Raw genomic sequence first — 25,970 nt, 5'->3', positions numbered from 1 at the left:
AACGACGTGGTTCTTTCAAGTGGGAAAATTATATCAACACACTGGACTTCTATATACTGTTAGCATACAAGTTGGTCCCGAATGGTTATTCCTGATATAAGCAGATATGGAACATTTAAGTCTACCTCCCATCACTGTCCATACATACAACTAGGTGGTCTTAGTATATACCTAAGGTAGTCCAGGTGAACTGAAATAGTTGCATCCTCCACACACACACACACACACACACACACACACACACACACACACACACAAAGTTCTTTTCTCTGCCTGCTGGATGACTGACAGTGAAGTGACTGTCAGTCCGTTGGACCGCATCTCACTACTTGTCGTTTAACATTCTAGGTTCACATGTGGAACAACCGTACGAGCGACTGTCTCGTGATTTAGGTTTGTGTCTGTGCGGGAAAGACAAGGAATGAAGAGTTCACACACTTCCCTTATGTCTTCGTTCACCTGTTAAAAAAAGATACATAATTTTCATTACGAAAGATTACAAATAACCACTTCCATGATTATTTTTAGTTCTTGTCAAGGAACTGGGGTCGTGTTCAAGGGTCGTGATTGGGCTGTTGTGTTTGTGATTCTATTCCAGTAAACCGGACTTAGCACAACAATACCTGTGCGTAGTCTCGTGTCATGTCTGCATTCTCCAGACCTTATTAGTTAACTCTGGTATGTTTATGAAGTTTACAGGTCACTCGAAATTGTTTTTGAGGCTTACTGAATTTTCCCTCATTTGAACAAAGCTTTCTGTTATTAGTATGAATAATACATCCAACTATCCTTGTGAACCAGTCACAAAGAAAGGTATAAACTACGCTAATTATCTCGATCCTTGGCCTTGATAAGTAACATTCATGGGATAAATGGGAGCAGAACTCTCATGACGATTTGATTCCTTCAGTCCGAGGGCGTACTATTATATTTTTTATTCCTATTTGCGGGATATTTAATTCATTTAAGGAAGAACACGAATTACTGAAGTGGTTTTTAAAGGTAGTGTCCAACCTCTCCAGTTAAAAACATCTCGTTTCATAAAAATCGTTAATATATGGCAAAAATATTAAACAAAACGCCTCCTCGTGTTGAAGGATCAAAACTTTAATGGTTGTGAGAGTCATGCGCTAATTATAGGTTTGAATTAGGGCATTAAGGCAGCAAGAGGCTTTTCGATAACGTAATGCCTCCAGGGACGAAAGACAGCCACTTAACCAAAATGTTCCAGAATATGGTACCCTAACCTCAGTGGTTAGACTATCCAGCTCGCAACAAGAAAACCTAGAATTCGATTTTCGCCAGACCAGAGTGTTAGAAAAAGTTTGTTTCCGCCATCTCCCTGACCACACGTCAGTACAGTTGAGGACCTGAGGGCGGATGCACTAACACGTCCCCGTAAGGTTACCGTAAGGGCGCCGCCGCTACGGTCCCCGTACGATGGTCTGTGTTTTGCCATGCACTAACATTTCTCCCACCATCGTACGGTGACCGTAAGGCTAAGGGCGGGGAAGAACTCGCTGTGTTTGGGGGAATTTTTCCCCGCTTAGCTGATGATCTCTTTGGCCAATCACAACACAGGATGCTTCTCTGTCTAGAAGCTCAGCCAATCATCGTGTTTGGAGACACTGCCACTCTTAGGTGACGAGAACTCAAGAACAAAACAAGGGACAGGCACTCTCATATTTGAATGAAATATACCTGATGTTTATCTGTTTGGAAAGTGCAGAGTGAGCAGAAAACATCATATACTTACATTATTACCAGCACAACTACTGCTGCATATTGTGCAGCAGTACTGTACATTACTATTACTATACAATTATACAATAATAAGTGTTGGATGCAAGAGTGTGGAGAGGGTGGAGGAATGGAATCTCGGACCATCACTTAGTGATGGTCAAGGTAAGGCTGCAAAGAAAATAGGTTAAGAGACGAAGGGGAAGACAGGAGGAAACAGCTCCTGTGAAAAGAGGGGAGAAGTTGCAGGAGAGTGAGAAAATGACAGAGTATAAGAGCATAATGGAGGGAAGATTGAGAAGGTATGAGTTGGGGCAGATGGAAGACGTGGAAGAGGTATGCAAGATATTCACGGAAGAGACAGGTGCAGCATGCGAGGTGGTTTGTGGCGTGAGGAGGAGATGCAGGGGTGTGCAAGGGACAGCATGCTGTAATGATGAAGTGAAACGAGCTGTGGAACAAAAGAAGAAGACATATAGTGACTGGCTAGCTAGTATAGGTAGGTTGAAAAGATGAGAGGGAGAACAGTGAGGTATTTGCGAGCAGGTGAAAGGAGGTCGAGAGATTGGTGAAAGAGAGTAAGAAGAGGGTGGATGATGTGTTTGGGGGGAATCCGAGTGTGAAATGGAGGGAGAGTAAGAAACTGTTTTGGAAGGAGGTAAAGAAAGTAAGACAGTGTGAAAGGGGAAACAGTAGGGGAGTGAAAGATAGGAATGATAGACTGTTGGTGGAGGAGAGAGAGAAAATGAGGAGATGGAAGGAGCATTTTGAGGATTTGTTGAATTTAGAGAGTGAGAGCAGTGCGAGTATAAATGGTTGAGGAATGGCTGCGAGAAGAAGAGATGAGAGGAGGGAGGAAGAGATCAGTAGGGCAGAAGTAGTTGAAGCAATGAAGAAGATCAAGATGAGAAATGCCCCAGGAATTGATGGAGTATGTGGAGAAATGCTGAAGTATGGGAGTGAGATTGTTGTGGAGTGGATATGGAAGTTGTGTAGATTGGCTTGGGAAGGGGGAAGGGTTCCAGAGGACTGGAAATCAGGTATAATTGTTCCTTTATACAAAGGAAAAGGGGAGAGAGAAGTAAGTGGTAACCATATGGGTATTTGCCTTCTTAGTGTGACTGAAAAAATATATGGTAGAATACTCATTGATAGGGTTAGGCATATAACAGAGGAGCTAGTTGGAGAAGAACAAGGGGGATTTAGGAAGGGAAAAGGGTGAGTAGATTAGATATATGTTCTACGATGTTTAGGGGAGAAGTATCTAGAGAAGAGAAAAAAAGTGTATGCTGCCTTCTTGGACTTGGAGAAAGCATATGACAAAGCAGATAGGCAAGGTATGATGATAGTTTTAAGAATACACGGAGTGGATGGGAAAATGTTGAGTGCTGTGAAGAGTATGTACGAGGGAGTTAGGGCTACGGTGTGAGTGGATGGTGAGCTGAGTTCTTTAATTTAAATATGGGACTGAAACAGGGATATGTGATGTCTCCATGGCTGTTTAATATATACATGGATGGGGTTGTAAAGGAGGTGCAAGGTAGGGCAGTAGATGTGGGGGTGGCTCTAATGAATGAGGGTGAAGTGTGGAAGATTCCGATGTTGCTGTTTGCTGATGATACAGTATTGTTAAGTGAAGATGAATGGGAGTTGCAAGGTTTGGTAAATGAATTTGGGACAGTGTGTAAGGAGGAATCTGGAAGTTAATGGAAACAAAAGTAAAGTTATGGTGTTTAAGAGGAATGGAGTCACAGAATGCACAATGAGGTTGGATGGTGAGGATATGGAGAATGTGAGTGCATTCAAGTACTTGGGTAGTGTGATGAGTAAGGATGGAAGTTTGGGGGATGAAGTACTTGAAAGGGTACAGCAGGGAAGGAAGGTTGTTGGCTCACTGAAAGAGGTGATGAGAAGTAGGGACGTGAGTATGAAAATTAAGAAGTCACTGCATGATAGTATTGCGATCCTTACCCTGACATATGGAAGCCAGGCATGGACCTTGCTAGAGGGGAACAAGTCAAGAGTGAGAGCAGTGGAAATTAGTTACCTGAGAGGAGCATGTGGAGTGACATGGAGGGACAGGTTGACGAATGAAATGAAAGAACGTTGTGGGGTGGATGTGGATGTGGTTGAGAGAATAAGGAGAAATACACTGCGGTGGTTTGGACATGTGGAGAGAATGGAGAATGAAATACTGACTAAGAGGGTGTATGTAGGTGAAATGGAGGGAGGGAGAGGGAGGGAGAGACCGAGAATGAGGTGAAGTGATTTAGTTTATAGGTATATAAGGGAGGGAGGACTGAGTTCGGGGGAGGGCAGTCAAATGATAGGTGACAGAGCTACTTGGAGGCGATAGACTTTCAATATACTGTACTGTACACACTGAATTTCTCGTATATTTAACATTACAGCTATATAACGCTACTACATTAATGTGTGGTGTACATAACTAAACTAACACTACTCTACACTGTACATTACTGTACATGACAGTATCCCGACCTAACAACCTAAAATAACCTGGCCTAAGGTAACTGAACAACCTTGGATAAGCCAAGCTAACCTAACCTAACCTAAACGGAACCTAACTCCTAACCTTAACTGAACCTAACCTTAATCGAACCTAACCTTAACCGAACCTAACCGTAATCGAACCTAACCTTCACCGAACCTAATCTTAATCGAACAACCTAACCTTACCCAAATTATCTAACCTAACATAAATAACTTAGCTCAACAAACATAACAACCAAACTGAGCCTAGTCTAAGCTACCAGAACAAGCTAATCTTAACCTGACCTAACAAGCTAAATTATCTATCAAACCTTAACTTTTGCCAGAGACTCGCATACTCAATCCCTAATTTTGCCATAAAATACTGTATGATTCCCCTCTAACTCCCTAGGGGAGATGGAGTCCCCACTTGGGAGTTATTTTAAATAATTAAATGATCTAGAGTTAATTCTAAAACTTAATGGCATGGAAATATGAGGTCTTCTGGAAATTTATGGTATGTTCTGGCTATTCTGTGGAGGTTTTGTACTTTTATGTGGCATGACAATCATTTGAGGACCCATATTTTGTCCTTACTCTTAATAAGCACAAATTACAAGCCAAAAACCATCAAATCTAAAACCAACACATAAAAGACTTTTATGATTGTTTTGGCTTTTTCTACTTATTTCCCCCTTGGAATGTCCATATTCCCCCTGCTCCTTTCCCTTAACTTAAACTAATATAAACTAACTCAACATTACCCTAAACTAAAGTTAGTCTAACTTAACAATTTAAGCTAACTTTAACCTTCCCCATCCCCAAAATGAACTAACATAATCTAAATAACTCATTAAAAATAATCCAATCTAACCTAACTGTAACCAAAGCTTAACCTTACCTAGCCTATTTCTTTAACTAATCTCATCCAACATTAACCCAACTTAAGTTAGCCTAACCAATGTTTCACAAAGCTAACCTTACTGTAATTCAATCCAAAAACAAATGAAACTAACAAAAATTTACCTAATCTAACTTAAACGTAAAACTAACCTAACCTAATTCTTAAACTAATAAAATCTAACCCAACGCTAAACCCTAAACTGGCCTAAACAAAGTTAAATTTATCTAGGCTAATCATAACCCAGTCAAAAGATAAACAAACCTAACTTAACAAAAATTTACTTAAGCTAGCCTAAACTTAAACCTAACCTTGATCTTAAATTAACCTATCTTGAAACAGTACCTTAAAAGGGGACTTTTGTTCTAGGGGCTTGACCTATTAGGCTATTCTCTAAGGGTATTTCGTCCTGACAATGTACACTGTTGTACAACATGACACATTACACTACTGTACAGCACTACACCTTACAGTACATGTATTACACACTAACATTACTGTATACTACTGTAGGCTACAACATTAAAGCACACTATGATATTGTCCAACACTAAAGCATACTTTAATACTGTAAAACACTAATGTACACTATAATACTACACACCACTATTGAACACTACAGTACTACACAACACTAATGTACACTAAAATACTGTACAACTCTAACGTACACATTATACAATAGAAAACTAACGTACACTAATACTGAAACCACTAATTTACACTATTGTACTATACACTGCATTGCATAATGTTGTACAGGACCTCTATAAACTACCCAATATAGTAAAATAATTCGTTTACACAAGAGAGAATGCTTAATTCGGTTTATTTCCGGGTGGCTGAAAGATAAGGGAGACATAAGGGTAGTCGGGCCCACCCTTAACGGTGATCGTAACTCCGGCTCCCGTAAGGTCCTCGAAAGTGTTTAGTGCATACCAACATCCGACGCCAATCCCTTTTCCCCCGCCCGTAGCGAGTTACGGGACCGCAACTGCGTTGGTGCATCCGGCCCCTGGATGGGAATGTGCTTGGTGGTTGTCGTATCCCATGGGAAGATTGGAACTTGGGAAAATTGTATCATCTGATTTAATGATGCTTCTGCAGTCGACAGGTATTAATCCTAAGTCATTTTATTATTTTATTATTATTATTATTATTATTATTATATGGTAGGTGGGGGCGCTCACCATCCACTCACTCGAGGTAGTGCTGCTCTCGGGTGTCCGCCCTTTCCTCTCCATCCTTCTTTCATTCCATCCTTTTCTGTCTTTCCTTCCTTCATTCTTTCCTCGTCCTTCTCATTACGAGTGACTTTACACTCCGTAACCTGCCTTTATTTCCTTCATTCTTTCCTCCTCCTCCTGCCTGTGGGTGACTCTAAACTGAGTGACAAGCCAAATGATTTCCTGTACACCATGAAACCATTTACTACGCTGGGTGGTAACCATATAACCAAATTTTGGCGCCTGATGGTTTAGTGGGTAATTATAGCGCCTCAATCGGATTGAGCCGGTGAAGGTTTCTATCCAAGGGGTGGTTGGGGTTTATTGCTCACGTAATGCCACTCAGGGATGAGTTTGGCTGGTCACTCTCATCTTAAATGTCGGGACCAACTTGCCTAGCCCTGGGCTCCTACGCTCTTCATGGGGAAATATAGGATTGGATGATGGATGGATTATTATTATTATTATTATTATTATTATTATTATTATTATTAGGATGTAATATATAATCGACTGCCTCCGTTCAGGGGGTTTTCCCTACAGCACAGTAGTCAAAGAACAGGAGGATATGGTCTGTATGACCGATGGCAATGTTCTCGTTGGAGAGGCAAGCTCACAGGCATTACATTCAATTCGGGGACGTTAGTAACAGTATATTCTTTGAGCGGGAGAGGAAGACCAAGCATTAGGTAGGGTGACTTGATGGGGAGGTATGTGAAAGAGGGGTATTTGAGATGAAGAAAGGATACGGTGACCTGAAGGTGATTTGTTTGTGGCCATCCCCTCAAGGATTACGGCACCTAGTTATAGTATATGTCGGTAGAGAGTTACTGTAAGAGTTCTCGATACAGCCTGAAAGGATTTTCCGAATAAAACAAAAATATAACTTTCATCAGCTTCATAACCACGAGGCTCAAATCAGAATGAAATCACGTTGTAGCTGCAAGATCACATCATGATAAACTCAAAGTTTTGAGGAAATAATGATATTTTTTGTACATTAAACCAACAATATTTTCTTACATACTCGCCCTATTATCAGCATAGAGTAAATAAATATCATACACGAAAAAATTTGCTTCCAGAAAGAGAATAATACACTATTATGGAAGAGGAGGTGTTCAGATGATAAGTGGTACAAGAGAAGTAGATTCCTGTTCTAAAGGACTTGAGTTCTATTCCAGGCTACAGACGGGGAATAGTTAGATTGTCTGAATTTTGTTAAAGCGGTTTTTACTGATCCACAAGACTTCTCTACATGTTCATTAAGAGAGAGAGAGAGAGAGAGAGAGAGAGAGAGAGAAAACGATAATGACATCGTGCTATCACATCAGTCCTGAGTAAGCTAATTCCAACATTTTTTTTCAGTAGTAGGGCCGCAGTAATGACAGGTGATGGTGTGGTGGACGTAGGGAACGAACTACAATGACTGGGCAGCGATTAAGACCCTGGAAATATGTTACAAGTAAAGTGCGTTTTTTGAGTGCTTGACGAGCGAGAGAGAGTTTGTACACGCCAGTCATCGTAATTTCATCTTGGTGTAAACTTTCAACATTTCTGGTGAGGCTGTTGAACAATAACAGAAGAATAGTCGAGCTAAAATATTTCACGTTCTCAAGCTTTCTCTCACATTTTCTCTCTGGGTATGGACATAGCGAAGCGCCGTAGCATTTATCAATCATGTGCTAAGTTCAGCTCTCTGCTCACGATTTGCCGTGTCATTGAACTGCGTCGGTAAACAACTGGCTATTGATCGAATGATAATACCTAGAAATGGGGCGATTACCCTGGCTGAATTCACCCCTTAAACACTGAGAAAACGTTCATGTAAAATTATGAGCCTAATATCCAATATTTAATTGTTAGAATTCATGCAAGAATACATAGCGTTACAACACGAAACCTTCTTTTAATTCGATTTCATAGTGGAGCATGTCAATTGAAGCCCTCGGTACATTCCCTTGGAAAGCTGGGAATCCAAGGGATTTACACATATATATAACTAAAAACATTTATTGAATGTATCTACCACCTGCTGAAAGAATCTCTCTCTCTCTCTCTCTCTCTCTCTCTCTCTCTCTCTTTCTCTCGCTCAGTAAAATGGTTAGTAGCCTCTGGAAACCTTCACGGTCGGGCCAGGCTGGGTCGCGTTGGACCACTAGTTTCTCAGCTGAACGGAGAGTGAACATCGCATTGCTAGCTACACTCGCTCTCAAGTAATAAATTCACAAGTGTTCGGTTCGTGTGTGTGTGTGTGTGTGTGTGTGTGTGTGTGTATTTATTTGACTACGTATGGCACAACGGCTTATGTTAGCTTGAGAGCGTAGTTTGTGTCATGATTCAGCAAGCACCACGGGATGATGATGATGATGATGATGATATTTTTTTTGTCCGAAGTTAAAAGTTTGTTTAACTGTTATTACTTTTACCTCTTTACTTTTTACTTTTCTATAAGCTGAATAAAATCATCTGATAGTGACCACACGAAAATGAAAAAAAAAGACCTTTTCATATAAATGGGATTGGTGGATAGACCTTCCAACCTCCCAATTGTAAGTAGTTTTTCTTCAGTTAAATAATGTCTTCGTACAGTAGCCACGTCAAAATAACTCGGACATTATTGAACTAAAAAGGTTAACTCTTTCAGTCAGATGACCTACTGTATTTCATGTTATTCTAGTTTTGTATATTATTCTAGCTGCACGAAGAGGATTAATTAACCACAATTACATGGCGCTTTTTTTTATTTAATTTCTGCCAGACGATATGATCCACATTAAATGGGCATCCTAACAGTGAAAGTGTAAATTAAGGTTATAATCAAAATCTCTTGGTGGTAAAGTCTCTCCTAAGCTGAATATAATCATCTGGAGGTAGCACGAATGAAATTAAAAATGCATCCTTGGAATGAAAAGGTTAATGGAGATCCTTTTTCATCCTTGCATGACCAGAAGTATTGTTCAATATTAATTCAGCCGTCAGACGACCGAGAATAGTCACAATACGAACACTCAAAATGGGTCAATGCGGTAATATCACCAAGTCTTATCACTAGCTACTTCTTGTTTCCGTATTTAGTTGTTATTATTATTATTGTCACTCGCTTAAAGGCAGCCTTCGGCAGCCTCCTCTCGATGTCGCCAATTCCTATTTTCAGTCGAAAGATAATTTCAATTACTCATGCTGTGAGCGAGACAGAGCAAGGGGTTTTCCCTTATGTTTACTCTGCTGGGACACCTTTTGAGGGGTGAGAGAGAGAGAGAGAGAGAGAGAGAGAGAGAGAGGAAAGTAGTGTTTGTAATTATATTAAATTATACTACAGCATATGTGGTAGGTGGGGGCGCTCACCATCCACTCACTTGATGTAATGCTGCTCTAAGGTGTCTGCCCTTTCCTCTCCTCGAACCTTCTTTCCTTCCGTCCTCTTCTGTCTTTCTTTCCTTCATTCTTTCTTCCTTCTTCTGCCTACGGGTGACTTTACACTCCCGCTTCTTCTTTCTTTCCTTCATTCTTTCCTTGTCCTTCTGCCCGTGGGTGACGTTACACTCCCTCTTCTGTCTTTCTTTCTTTCATTCTTTCCTCTTCCCTCTGCCTGTGGGTGACTCTACACTGAGTGACAAGCCATAATGGTTTCCAGTACACCAGGAAACCATTACTACGCTGGGTGGCAACCATATAGCCAAATTATGGTGCCTTGTGGTTTAGTGGGTAATTAAGGCGCTCCAATCGGATTGAGCCGGTGAAGGTTTATATCCAAGGAGTGGTTGGGGTTTATTGCTCACAGAATGCCACTCAGGGATGAGTGAAGCTGGTCACTCTCGTCTTAACTGTCAGGACCAACATGCCTAGCCCCGGGCTCCTATGCTCCTCATGGGGCTACGTTGAATTGGATGATGGATGGATGGATATACTATAGCATTATAATATACAATTTTAGGAGTATTAGTAGGGAGGAAGGAGAGACGAGAGAGTGATAACAGAACAAACATGTCAGTCTTTTCGGTCATAATGGTAATTTCATTTCCGGACCAAGGGGGAATCCATCCCCTCCACAAAAAGCAAATACTAAATTTGAAGCAAAAGCCCAGATATGAGTCATAACTCGGGAACCGGTGGCCCGACTGAACTGGAACTTGTTTTAGTCTTCAAGTTAGAGGATTGTAGCGGTACCTTGCTATAACATAACTTCCGCTACGTTGAGCTGTTTTTGTTGTGTTACGGCAACAAACAAACATTCAGAAATCAGATCATTATAATAAAGATAATAATAATAATAACTACAATAATAATAATAATAATAATAATAATAATCATTATTATTATTATTATTATTATTATTGTTATTATTATTATTATCAATCACACTACTACTACTACTACCACTATTACTATTATTATTATTATTATTATTATTATTATTATTACTATTATTATTATTATTATTATTATTATTATTATTGACTGGCGCAGAGCATTTCATTATTAACTGGAGCTTACGTTTATGTTTTGCAGGTATCTATTTACATATCTGTTTTAAATAACTAAGATATAAAACAATTTTTATCTGTCTTTCAATCTATCTCTGTTACCCAGTCTTTTTTGTCCCATCAGAAGCATAGAGGCCCGGGAATAAGGTAGTCAGTCCCGATATTTTCACAGAGTGTATAACGTGAACAATATACCGCAGCCATCCCTTGGATGTAAACCATACAGGCTTAATCCAGTACGAGCGTCTTAACCCACTAGATCACTAGTCGTCATGTGGCTGTATGGTTACCACCCATCATAGTAAATTCGATTTCTGTCGACTATAAGTTGGTTAGCAACATTCTGTGAGCAGGACTTCATCCAGTACGGTACGTGCCAGCAGCCAGTTATACTGCGTACTGTATATGCTCGTGCTATTTTTAAGTGTTGTGATGGGGATATCCATCGTCCACTCGCTCGATGTGGTGCTGTTTTCATGTAAATGTATACGGAGTGACAGACATTTTTTTTTTTTTTTTTTATCTAGGCCACCATTTGCCCTGATGGGTGGTAACTATATACTAGTATTCGTCTGCTTGTTGAGTGAGTTAGGACACTCAAAGCGGGTTAACGCTGCAAGGTTTTTATATCCGAGGGTCGATTGAGGTTTAACACCCACAAAACGCCACCACCCTCACAATAAGTGATGGAACCGAGTAGCCTATCCCCGGGCTCCTACGCTCCTGGCGGGGTGAAAAGGGATTATATGGATGGATGGTTACTTTAACGCGACCATCAACCATGCTATTCAGCGTATAGTGTTCCACTGGTGAAGTGTTCGGAGATAATCCTTAATTGCAGACCAAAATGGCGAATCAGATAATCCTTAGAAATCAGTTTCTTCAAGCTTTATACCAGACTACTTGGCTAGAAACGCCCTGGTTATCAGTTCCTGTGGGATATATGTAAGGAATAAAGTCTTTAATAGCAGGTTAACGTCTTCACTACGATGATACAATTTCTTGTATTATTCTTCACAACTCCCAACGACGTTATTCGCCTTATGAATGACGTTGCGAGCTGGTTGTTAGATACTGCCTTCATTTACCCCTTCAGTAATAAGAACAATTTCATAAGCGGAATAAAACGGTCAGGAGGTAGCAAAAATAAAATGGAATGGAAGTCATCGTACATCAAGTCTCTGCAGCTATTAGTAGTTACTATTGTCACTGAATTTACAAACGAGTCATACACTCTTCTGTATACATTTATTGCTTGACAGAGTAACTGCTTGTAGAAGGGACTAACAGAGACCAAACAGTCCTTATATCTCAGTTCTCATTTTGTGGGTACAGTTTTTATCTTCCAATTAAAACCAAAAATGTTCATACAACCCTCTTTTTTCTTTGGGGGGGGAGGGGACAGAATAGTAGTGTATCGCACCAATGGATGGAGTGACAACGTGTCTATGTTTCGCTTCTATATAGGAGTCATGTTACGATATTAAAGTGTGCATGTAATTCCCCCCCCCCCCATCTTTTTCTTTTACTTGGCAAAACAACATAATACAGGCCGGAGAAATGAGGGCCAGCAACCTTCTTTTCTTTTTCTCTTTGTTTTTTTACTTTTTTGCAAGACTTTCAAGCGTATAAATTCTTAAGATTTTTTGTTTTGTTTGACAGAATAATAAGTACGGAATGGATAGGCGACGAACGAACAGTCCCGTCCTTGTGGCTGAGAGGCTCAAAATGGTGTGGATGTGGCTGAATGGAACCTCAGCCAAAAGCATCAGCAAACACACGGGCACCAGTCTCTCCACCGTGTACCGCTGGATCCGACGCTGGCAGGAGGAGGGTTCGATTAAGACCAGGCCTTACCACAGGAAGATATGGAGGAACATTTGGTTTTGGAGAGGCTTTGGTGCACAGAGTATAACAAATCCGCGTTTAGGCCAAATGTTACAGTTGCCATTATTACCACTGATTCCTGCGAGAATCAGTGCAACAATGTACCCATCCAGAACAAGTGTACTTACACCATCATCCACACAACTAAATAGGCTTACTAGGAACAACTCTGTCTATATCTATGCTCACTCCAACCAGCTCTCGCACTACAGTAATATATTTCCGCACCATTATAATCGTTTATAAATTGTGTGATTTATCGCATGCTATGCAAATATATGAAATACATTACTGACCTGGAAAAAACATCTCTCAAACAATCTAACTCCTTCAGCCACAGTACGTCATTTCTGTCCTTGCTGCTAGGATAATTTATTTACGATGTGAGAGCATGGAGTTAATGAAGGCGATAGCTTTTCCATTTCAAGCAGTGTTTAATTAACTGAATAGAAAATGCCTGGATACAACAAGAATAAATAACAGAATACTTCATCATATAATAACAGAATATTTCATCATACTGAAGGTTAATAAAAAGGCTATATGCTGGCACTACTGGCATTTAACAGCTAGTTGTTAGTGTATGACCGAAGTAGTGTAATGAGCCAGAAGGTTTTATATATATATATATATATATATATATATATATATATATATATATATATATATATATATATATATATATATATATATATATATATATGTCTTAATACTAACTGAGTGGTGATCTATTAATGGAAGTTTTAAACTGCGATTAAGATTTGCCGTATTCTTACTTCCCTGCAATACTTATTAAAATATCTGTTCCTTCTTTATTTTCCCCTACTTAGGAGACCGTCTTGCTGCTCTTTCTTACCACCTTATGACTGCACATGGAACTCTGAAGTTTCGATAGCCTAGTGTACATTTTGTATGTACTATGTCGATATTAAATAAAATATTGAAAAACAGACTAGGTAGGCATAAAAACAATGATAGAACACCAGAGCAGAATAATGGAAATCATCCTAAACCCAACAGAATATTGCCATAGAGAAAGCTTAAAAAAAAAAAAGGGGGCAATACTGGTTCAAGAACCAAAGGTATAGAGTTCTCATTTTCTTTATTCAGGTTTTGAGTAACAAAGAATATCAGAAATACTCTCACTACGAGAGGTTCTCTCTGACTTAAATAATTACCTTCGTCAAGGAGGTTATGTTTTCACCCTTGTCCGTTTGTTTGTTTGTTGGTTGGTTGGTTGGTTTGTGAGCAAGATTACACAAAAACTACGGGACGGATTTCCACGAAACTTGGTAGAAGAATGGGCCTTGGCCCACAATACACTCCATTAAATTTTGGTGCGGATTCGGATAAAGGTGTGAATCCAGGAAATTTTTTCACTTTTTTTTACATTGCGAGATAGGGCGTTGGCGGAGGTATGCGCTCTACTGAGTGCCATTCTAGTTAGTTATGTGGAACTGAGGAAATAACATGAACAATGTGCTGAAGACTATGTCCAAAGTAGTCATGAGGCAAAAAAGATACCTTAATGCGATGTGTTTCGGCTGTATGGATTCCTCAACTATTCACTGATATATCAGCTTGGAACCCCAGAGCAAATCATCAATTAATATATATCAGCTGAGTCGTGACCTCACAGTTCCAAGCAAGGTTATAACGTTGCGCCTGGTCAAAGTCACTTCCGGCTGACACACTCCACCAAAACGTCTTCTCAAACGCTGTAGATCGTGTGAATCGGTGTAGGATCCTGTTGGAGGAATTTAGAAGGTAGCGTGTGCAGGTGAACTGAAACTGAGCAGATTAAATCTATGTTTATTGGCCACAGAAAGATACAACTGCGACACAGAGAGCTCAGAGTTATACGTCCCTCTCGTTCTAATTATAAGTGGGTCCTGCCCTAGCTAGCCGGCGTCCCCTCTGGGTGTGGCGCTGGGTCAGCAAAATCAGAGGTGCTAAACCTCCACGGACAACTGGGATTTATACATGAATAGAAATATCATAACTGTACCATGTACATTATACACCTCAATAAAACAGTATTGATTACATTAAAGTATACCAGCAAGGTAAATATTTCCCCCAAGACTTAAACATATATACAATTTATATTTCTCTATCACCTTCCATTTACTCTTGTGTTTATAATAGAAAATGCTGGGCTCTGCAAGTCCTGATCGCTTATCCTCCCCATGCTTCACTTTACAGTGAAATGGTGTTTGGTTACTTTTCACTCACACTTCGTTGCACATTGTTAATTATAAATAAACAACTTTATATGTAATATGCATCAATAGTGTGAAACTACAACTAGTCATGGGAAACAATATTGGCACCAGAACAGATGGAGCGACTTCCTATAGACACGCCCAGTGTTGTACTTCGACACAAATATGCATATAGCTTCCATATTGTAAATTTGTCGAGCAGGAGTATCTTGGAAGTTGTCTTGGAAACATTAATATGCAGGACTGCTGACCTTCACATGGTCACATTCAAACTTAATTTGCAACACTTTAAATTCCACTTACGAGAAATGTACAAACTACTAGAAGCCTTCTTTTTCGAAATTTAAAAATGATTATAGATAGGAGAGGACTAAGTCCTACTGGTGTTGGTTGTTGCAAGGTTCACTGGCACTACTAGTCTCTCTATAACAACAAAACTCTTCACTAAAACACAAACATAGCGCACTTCATCTTTATGAGAGCTGTCACACTAAGTCTTACATACCTAGCATGATAAGAGCAGCTGAATATCACAGAAATCTTACTTGTACTGAAGCATGATCCCCAGACACTGTTTTGAGTGGTGGTCAGCTGTGACTCAGGCTTGTGACGTCACAGCGAGGGTGCATGTTTCGCGTGAGGTACTATAATCTCCAGCTCTGAATGACATTTTTTTCATAAAATTTAAATCGGAGAAAAATAATTATATTCCAATGATTACGAGTGACCATTTTATTTCTTTACGTAATTTGTTCACGACTGTCAACCAGTCCTTTCCCCTGTCCAAACTAGGAATCCTGTTTTGTTACGTTTGTGTGGTCAGTTTACCAAACTAATTGTAAGGGAAGCATATGAGTTGGCTGTACCTGTACACCGAAAAGGACCGCAAATTTTACCCAATGTTTGTGAGATACTGGGTCTGTAAAGGTGGACAGAAAGTACCATACCTAAAGGACTGAGTAATATGTCGAATTTATGAACGACGACATTTTAGCTATCCTGATTCGCCATCACAGCCAAGGGATACAGCAAAAAATGGCAGATTCTTCAAAGTAAACGGAGTATATTACACAAATGCTTAAACTATTACGGAGGATTTTTTTTTTATTGTACTGTCCCCCCACTTCAGCATATACAAGCAGGCTTAAATTTTCTAGCAATGTGGCAATGCTGAATTTGTCTGCATTCGCCTGGATGGGCTTCTTTATAGGAGGAATCTAATAGGAAAAGAAGATATATCTGGATCTCAAGGCCCATGTTTATGGTGTCTCACTGAAATCCACCAAGAAGGTTATGGTAAATCAAATATCTTGCTTCTTGTAAAGTGATGTGGTGAGGTGACGTGTCAAGCAATGATGGAATTATGATAGTACTAGTGGGACTAATTGTGAAATTTGCATGGGAGTGGAATTGCTAGTCATGGCTAACACAAAGTATTGTGAGGTGTCTTTCGAAATCTTCTGCCAGGATGAAACAGTAGGAAAATTACCTTGTCTTACTTGGCCAAACAGGAATCTTTCACGAGGAGGACCTCTTCAATTATGCCATTGCAAGAAGGTTGGACATAACTGCGCAGCTGTTCAGAAGTGTGGCGAAGGCAGTGGGAGGAAGCCTACAGGCATGGATACACGCCTAATGTACTGTTTCAATAGGGTCCATTCTCATGGAAACTGGTCTCAAATATTTAGTAAATATTCATAAATAGTGTGTATTAGATATGAATGGTAGATGATTTTAAACAGTAACTGGAGTAACCAAGAGTAGGTGATAAGGACAAAAAACATTTGTAAACATTGCTTACGATTACGTCACTCGTTTTATAGCTGATACGTCTTATATATGCCCTTGGTTTCCGCGTTATAAACATACATTATCAGGCTGAATCAGAATATAAGTGCTCTGTGTTGGCTGTTAAATAATATAAAGTGCGGACTGGCAACACAAGTATTACCACAATACTTGCTCAATAAAAGTGATGACTGGATGTTAGATATATTTCAGTCTCCGACACCGTTTATCACTTGTATACACAGTCAACTATATTTCTGTATTATAATGGTTATTATTATTTTTTTTTTAGTAAAACATTGGAGGCTACATGTAAGGGCTCAGTATCCATCCACTGCAATCAACCTCAATGTTTGTCTTGGCAACAATGCGTCTGCTTTGTATGGGAAAATGAACAACATGTCTTCAGTACATAAGACTTAGGGAAAAAAAAAAAAATAAAATCATAACCTTGTGGTATAATATATAAGTCTAGGACAAACACACAAGTGTTGTTTCAGGGACCCCTACCGCTACTTTCCTCTCTGTTTTCTCCTTACAACCCTCACATTTTCCCACGATCACCTAGCACGTCAAGTCACCACATCATTTTATAAGATGCCTGATACCTGGCCACCAATATCGCCCTTGGTGAGTTTCATAGAAACACTATGAACAAAGATGTAATCTTTAAATTCAGACATACTGTTAGGCAGTTTCATTTCTATCTATCTATCTATTGTCAGACGCCTCAATCCCGTTCAGGGTGGCCACAAACAAATCGCCTCCAGGTCGCCCTGTCCCCCGCCATTTCACTGCCCTGCCCCCGACTCACCCCCCCCCCTCTCTCATATATCTCTCCACCCCATCCCTCCATCTCATCCTCGGCCTCCTCCTCCATCTCCCCCCTCCACCTCACTCACATACACTCTCTTCGTCAGTCTTTCACCCTCCATCCTCTCCACATGGCTAAACCACCTCAGTGTATTCCTTCTAACGCTTCCTATTACATCCACATCCACACCACAATGCTCCTTTATATCCTCATTTGTCAGCCTGTCTCTCCAGGTGACTCCACAGGCTCCTCTTAAATAACTCATTTCCACAGCTCTCACGCTTGATTTCTGTCCTTCCAAGAATGTCCAAGCTTCACTTCCATACATTAGAGTTGGTATCACAATACTGTCATGTAGTAACTTTTCACTTCCATGCTCACTTCCCTGTTTCTTATCACTGCTTTCAAGGAACCAGAAACCTTTCTTCCCTGCTGTACCCTTTCAAGCACTTCACACTCCAAACCTCCATCCTTACTCATCACAGTACCCAAGTACTTAAACGTACTCACATTTTCCAATTCCTCACCATCCAACCTCACTGTACATTCACTGACTTCACCTCTCTCAAAGACCATCACTTTACTCTTCCCTACATTCACCTTTAGATTCCGTTTCTTACACACTCTCCCAGACGCATCCACCAAGCCTTGGAGCTCCCTTTTGTCTTCACTCAACAACACTATATCATCTGCAAACAACAGGTCAGGGAGTTTCCAAACACTACCCTCTCTCACCAGGGCCACTCCAACATTCACTACCCTACCTTGTATCTCTTTTATTACCCCAATCATGTACAGATTGAACAACCATGGAGACATGACACATCCCTGTTTCAACACAACCTTCAAAGAGAATAATTCACTCAGTTCACCATCCACACGCATTGCAGCCTTAGCACCATCATACATACTCTTCACAGCATTCAACAACTTCCCATCTACTCCATATATTCTTAATACTTTCCACAATCCTTGTCTATCGACCCTGTCATATGCTTTCTCCAAATCCATGAAAGCCGCATACAACTTCTTTCCCTTCTCTAGAAACATTTCCACTAAAGATCTAAGAATGAATATCTGATCTACACAACCTCTTCCCTTCCTAAAGCCTCCCTGTTCTTCTCCAACTAATTTCTCTGTTCTTTCTCTAACTCTGTCAATAAGTATCCTACCATACACTTTTCCTATTATACTAAGAAGACAAATGCCCCTATGATTACCACACACTTCTTTTTCCCCTTATCCTTTGTACAAGGGAATAATTATACCTGACTTTCAATCCTCCGGAACTCTTCCTTCCTCCCAGGCCAATCTGCACATCTTCCACATCCATTCTACTACTATCTCTTCCCCATGCTTCAACATTTCACCACACACTCCGTCAATTCCTGGGGCTTTCCCAATTTTAACTTTCTTCATTGCTTCCACAACTTCTATCCTACTGATTTCTTCCTGTCTTCTCACCTCCCTCCTTCTCCCAGCCATTCCCTAGCCACTTATACTCGCATCATTTCCATCCTCTATGTTCAACAATTCCTTAAGTGTTCTCTCCATCTGCTCACTTTTTCTCCCTTCTCCACTAGTAATCTACCATTTTTATCTTTCACTCCCCTGGTAACTTCACTTCCACCCTGTCTTACTCTCTTCACCTCTTTCCAGAACATTTTCTTACAGTCCCTCCACTTTACACTCAAATTCCTTCCAAATTCCTCATCCACTCTTCTTACTCTCTCTTACTAATCTTTTTACCTCTCTCTTTCTTCATATAACTCTCTCTTCCGCCTCTCAACTTCTTCCACCCCCTATTTCTCATCCATTCATTTTATGCATTTGCATATATATTCCATCATATGTCTCTTAAAAAGAGGCCTATCCATGCTGACTGAAACAATCACAGTTTTGCCACACAGCTAGAAACTTGAAGTCTGCTTCCAAAGGCGGGAGTGGACGAGACATATGTTTCTTTATCTGTTCCTACGTTAATGCAGCACATTTAGAATTGGGAGAGGATCAGAGTTCTTTTTTTTTTACACACTTGGACAATTCTGTGCTAGAAAGTCTTGACTTGGTAAAGTAATAAACAAGAAGATGGAGCACTCAGAGAGTAGGCTATTACACCTGCGCCCAACAGATGGACTATAGGTCAAACATTTGACTTCGTCATTAACTTTGACCTTCGACCGATTACTTTTGAAGTTAAAGTACTTCAGATCTACCTGATTCTTAACCCATCCAAGAAGTCTGGTTCAAATCATATCCAAACTGAGTTAATCTGTCCTCTGACATTGACCTTTTACCTTTTTCTTGAGCTTGTCCTTTCACTGATTATTCCTTGTTTCACGAAGTTTCGCTTAAATCCTGTATATAGAGGTTAATTGACCATGCCAGTGACCTTCAGTTTTGATCTCTTGTTCTTAAAAAAAAAAAAAAAAAAAAAAAAACGGTAGGTCAACAGCATGGCTGATTTTCAACCCTTCCACCAAAGTTGGCTAAAATCAAGCGAATCTGTTCTAGCCAATCAGCTCACACAGACACACGGGTCAGACTTAGGCCTTGCGCTGTGACCTTAACCTTTGACTGTTTTCAAAATCGCATCCCTTTGTTCTTGCCTTACTCTCAGCCCTTCCATTCCATTAAGTCTTCTCTCAGTAAAATAAAAACCTTTTATGCTGGCCTTGCTAGATCAGATTCTGGTCCAGTCCTGTGACTTTGATCTTTGACCTATTGTTCTCCATAATTCTTCAACTTCTGGTCCATTTTCCACCACGTTTGCTTAAAATTGGATAAGAACTTATTTTGCACACACACACACACACACACACACACACACACACACACACACACACACACACACACACACACACACACACACACACACACACAACATAACACCTCTTCTCGCCTGGCGAGGGCAGGTGTGATAACAGTACAGAGAGGTCCTTTCTTTATTAGAATGTACTTCCTGGGGGTAGGGTTTTTTTTTTCAAGAATACTCCCCCAGTATTCCTTCTTGTCGTATAAGGCGACTAAAAGGGTTGGCGGAGGGTTAGTGCCCCTCCCCGGAAAACAACTAACTAAAAAGACAAACAAGAAGCCTCGGACAAGGACTGACCAAAAGATGACGACCAAGGAACGGACAAAGGACATGATAATCGCAACGTGGAATGTAAGAGGTGCGAATGATGAGGTGAAAGAGAGAGAGATTGTCCAGGTACTTGAGAGTGCGAAAGTTGATGTATGTGGAGTAACTGAAACTAAATGGAGAGGTGAGAGTGTGAGAGAATGGGAGTATGGATGGGGTATATGTGCAGCAGTAGGTGAGAATGAGAGGGCAAAAGAAGGAGTGTGTATAGTTGTGAGTAAAAGATGGAAGAAGAACATAAGAGAGTATGGATCAGTTGGGTCAAGGATTGTATGGGTAAGATTGAAAGTTGGAATACAAATGAGGGCGATTGTGTGCATGTATGCGCGAACGCAAGATCGTGCAAGCAGAGTGAGAGAAGTGTTCTGGACAAATGTGGAAGTGTGCATGGAAAAGTTTGGAAGGAATGAGAGAGTGTTTTTGATCAGTGATATGAATGGTAAAGTAGGGAATGTGAAGGTGGTTGGAATAGTGGGTGAGTGGGGTGTGCCTGCTGAGATAGATGAGAATGGCAGTGCGTTAGTGGACATTTGTGCTGGGAGGGGGTTGGTGATAGCCAATACCCTCTTCAGGCACAAAATGATCCACAGGTATACATGGCGCGTGATGAGAAGGGTGGGTTGTGAACTGAATGAAAGGAAGGCAATGATTAATTATGTGTGTGTGGATGAAAGGATGCGAAGATGTGTAATGGATGCAAGAGCTTATAGAGGTTGGGGGAGTGGACTTTCTGACCACTACTTGGTGGTGGCCAGAATCAAGATCCAAATAAGATGGAGAAATAGAAGAAGGGAAGGACGGGAAGAAGAAGTATTTGCAAGGAGAGTGAAAAGGATACAAGAGGATGAGAAAAAAGCAGAATATAAGAGAGAAGTGGAGGAACGATTGGGCAAATATGAATTGGAGAAGATGGGGGACGTGGAAGGTGTGTGCAGGATATTCACAGAAGAAATATGTGCAGCATGTGATGTGGTGTGTCGGATGAAGAGAAGACGGAGGGGGTGCAAGGAACAGTGTGGGGGAATGAAGATGTGAGACAGGCTGTGGCACAAAAGAAGAAAGCATACAATAAATGGATGAGAAATAGGGGCATGGAAGAAGTTGAGAGGAGGAAGAGAGAGTTATATGTAGAAAGAAAGATAGAGGTGAAAAGATTAGTAAGAGAGAGTAAGAAGAGAGTGGATGAGGAATTTGGAAGGAATTTGAGTGTAGAGTGGAGGGATTGTAAGAAAATGTTGTGGAAAGAGTGAAGAGAGTAGGACAGGGTGGAAGTGAAGTTACCAGGGGAGTGAAAGATAAAAATGGTAGATTACTAGTGGAGAAGGGAGAAAAAGTGAGCAGATGGAGACTACACTTTAAGGAATTGTTGAACATTGAGGATGGAAGTAATGCGAGTATAAGTGGTTGAGGAATGGCTAGGAGAAGGAGGGAGATGAGAAGACAGGAAGAAATCAGTAGGATAGAAGTTGTGGAAACAATGAAAAAAGTTAAACTGGGGAAAGCCCCAGGAATTGATGGAGTGTGTGGTGAAATGCTGAAGCATGGGGGAGAGATAGTAGTACAATGGATGTGGAAGATGTGCAGATTAGCCTGGGGGGAAGGTAGAGTCCCGGAGGATTGGAAGTCAGGTATAATTATTCCCTTGTACAAAGGAAAAGGGGAAAGAGAAGTGTGTGGTAATCATAGGGGCATTTGTCTTCTTAGTATAATAGGAAAAGTGTATGGTAGGATACTTACTGACAGAGTTAGAGAAAGAACAGAGGAATTAGTTGGAGAAGAACAGGGAGGCATTAGGAAGGGAAGAGGTTGTGTAGCTCAGATATTCATTCTTAGATCTTTAGTGGAAATGTTTCTAGAGAAGGGAAAGAATTGTATGCGGCTTTCATGGATTTGGAGAAAGCATATGAGAGGGTGGATAGACAAGGATTGTGGAAAGTATTAAGAGTATATAGAGTAGATGGGAAGTTGCTGAATGCTGTGAAGAGTATGTATGATGGTGCTAAGGCTGCAGTGCGTGTGGATGGTGAACTGAGTGAATTTTTCTCTTTGAAAGTTGGGTTGAAACAGGGATGTGTCAAATCTCCATGGTTGTTCAATCTGTACATGGTTGGGGTAATAAAAGAGGTACAAGGTAGGGTAGTGGATGTTGGAGTGGCCCTTGTGAGAGAGGGTAGTGTTTGGAAACTCCCTGTACTGTTGTTTGCAGATGATACTGTGTTGTTGAGTGAAGATGAAGGGGAGCTGCAAGGCTTGGTGGATGAGTTTGGGAGAGTGTGTAAGAAATGGAATCTAAAGGTGAATGTAGGGAAGAGTAAAGTGATGGTCTTTGAGAGAGGTGAAGTCAGTGAATGTACAGTGAGGTTGGATGGTGAGGAATAGGAAAATGTGAGTACGTTTAAGTACTTGGGTACTGTGATGAGTAAGGATGGAGGTTTGGAGGGTGAAGTGCTTGAAAAGGTACAGCAGGGAAGAAAGGTTGCTGGTTCCTTGAAAGCAGTGATAAGAAACAGGGAAGTGAGCATGGAAGTGAAAAAGTTATTACATGACAGTATTGTGATACCAACTCTAACGTACGGAAGTGAAGCTTGGACGTTGTTGGATGGACACAAGGCAAGAGTGAGAGCAGTGGAAATGAGTTATTTAAGAGGAGCCTGTGAGGTCACATGGAGAGACAGGTTGACAAATGAGGATATAAAGGAGTGTTGTGGTGTGGATGTGGATGTGATAGGAAGCGTCAGGAGGAATACATTGAGGTGGTTTGGCCATGTGGCGAGGATGGAGGGTGAAAAACTGACGAAGAGAGTGTATGTGAGTGAGGTGGAGGGGGGGAGAGGGAGGGCTAGGCCGAGGATGAGATGGAGGTATGGGGTGTAGAGGTAGGTGTACATGGGAGAGTTGGGGTTTGAGTTTGGGGCGGGGAACAGGGCGACGTGGAGGCGATTTGTTTGTGGTCACCCCGAACGGGATTGAGGCCTCTGGCAATAGATGAATAGACTTTCTTCCTGTTGTCCCGCCAGTAAAATTACTTTTTTTATTGTACGTTTGTTAGATTTAGTCGGCTTCATTTACCGTACAGGAGACTTCTGATAATACAGGAGGTAGATTTAGTCTTTCTTAATCCTTTGGCTTTTAGGTACCTACCCACAGCTCAACAATTTTTTCTGGAAACAGCAAGATCAAAGTATCTTCTTCAGATCGAAGCGGATAAAGAGTTTAAGCTTCCACACTGACTCTCACGAAACATAAATGAATTGTTTATTTACGATCTTAGTAGAGTTTTACTTAAACTCGGTTGAAAGGCAACAGTCTGAATTGAATATTTCAGCTATGGTTTCCAAGAACTACCCAAGCCTGCCAGGTGCTGTACAGCACCAGGTCACTTCCACGGTATCCAGAGTGACTCCGAAGAATCTTAGAATCTTGCAACTCTCCTTATTCAAATGTTGTTGAGCCGTAACCCTGTTGTTGATGTTTAGAACTAGCGATGCACCAGAGCCATGAGACAGAGTACTTCTTGGAACTATAATTTCCAGCCAGAATCATAAGATATGGTGTAGGCTAATAGATATTAAAGTTTTGCTCAAGTTGTTTTAGCTACATGGCATTCGGAAATCACAGTCCTTTATGATGTTATTTTATGCAGCACTAAGTGTTATGAATGAACAAGCTACTTCTTGAATACTTACTTGAATTAGAATACCTTAAAAACGAAGTAAAAAGAAATGGCTTTTGGATGGTAACCATAAATGGTATGGCACAGTACACAACATTGGGTAATGACGGAAATACTGAAAGTAAAGACATTAACGGCACGGCTCTAGTTAACAAGGCTAACAAAGAGAGTTCTGAAAATCAGACCGATATTAATGGCACAGGCACAACATCTCCCTACACTTGCGTAAGAAAATTCAGCACGAATTTCTAAGCTAAAATGAGGTAGAACAGTAAGTGCAGAAGCCTTATACAAGTAGTAAGGCTGTTCTGAGCAGAACCTGACAATGCTGGAATAGCTCTGAGTAATGTAGGATTAAAATGAAACAAAAACACGGCAATGATCCTGATACTGAACCCGAAAAACAGTATATAATTACATTATCCATGCACTGTCAAGATGGCAAGAAAAGTATTTGTCCTCTCGTGCTTCCTGTACCTATTCTCACATTTTTCTGAACCTGGCATGTACTTTGTAAGTGATGAGATACACGTACGCCTATTACCTTCAAGGTTCGAACGACTCCTGTTCCTCCATCACGGCATTTCTCGTTGTCACCTTAAGAACCAAGCATGCAAATGTGTAAATACAGTGGAATTTGCATAATAGAACATTAAAAATCTGGTTTATCAGCTGAAATTTCATTTGTTATACAGTATTAGTCATAATGGTCCCTTTCTGCAGTAGTTTATTGATAATACCATGAATCCTCAGAAATATGTATTATCTGACCTTCTTCACGGTGGGCACAAGACTTGTATCATCATCCATATAAGGATGCAAACTATTTCTGAATTAATATAAATAGGTGTTACTTCCACGGTGCAATAAGTATGATTAAGACAAAAATATCCACCCTCAGATGAAAACGAATTGCTTGTACTGCATCTTCGTCCTGCTTTCTGCGGTTGTGGTGAGGGACTGGAGCATGGGTGTGGGTGTGGGTGTGAGTGCGGTAAGCGAGGAGCAGGTGGGAGAGATGGTGGGGCAGGTGGCGGCGCAGCACCTCACCGGATGTCACCTGGTTCTCCTCACTACCTCACTACACTCATGTTTTGTATCTGCATTTGTCAAGTGAGCCCAAAAGTGTTTCAGTCATCATAAAGGGTTAGTCAGGTGTATAAGTGCACTGAGGAATAATGAACTCAAATGCCTGGAAAGAACAGCATAAAGATGTTTTTACCATCTATCTATCTATCAATCTATCTATATCTATATCTATCTTTCTATCTATCTATCTATTTATTTATATAACTATCTTTCGAGAGAGAGAGAGAGAGAGAGAGAGAGAGAGAGAGAGAGAGAGAGAGAGAGAGAGAGAGAGAGGTGGCCTGCAATCCTAACGGAACCCCGGTTCAAATCCCCTCTGGGGCAGGAACAGTTTATGGTCTGAATTTAATAATAAAAAAAAAAAAAAACTTTACGCATTTGCCAGAAGACCCGCCGACATGTCGTAAAAACACCCCCGCTAATACTAATGCACCAGTCCTGTATGACGCAGCTGTAGCATGTATTCAATACGAATGGTGGGTGTTAGCGCCGAAGTGGTGACGTG

The sequence above is a fragment of the Coenobita brevimanus genome, chromosome 40 (assembly GCF_032717465.1).
Source record: "Coenobita brevimanus isolate Jiangsu-jjx chromosome 40, ASM3271746v2, whole genome shotgun sequence".
Lineage (NCBI taxonomy): Eukaryota > Metazoa > Arthropoda > Malacostraca > Decapoda > Coenobitidae > Coenobita > Coenobita brevimanus.
Note: the sequence above shows the minus strand (reverse complement) of the source record.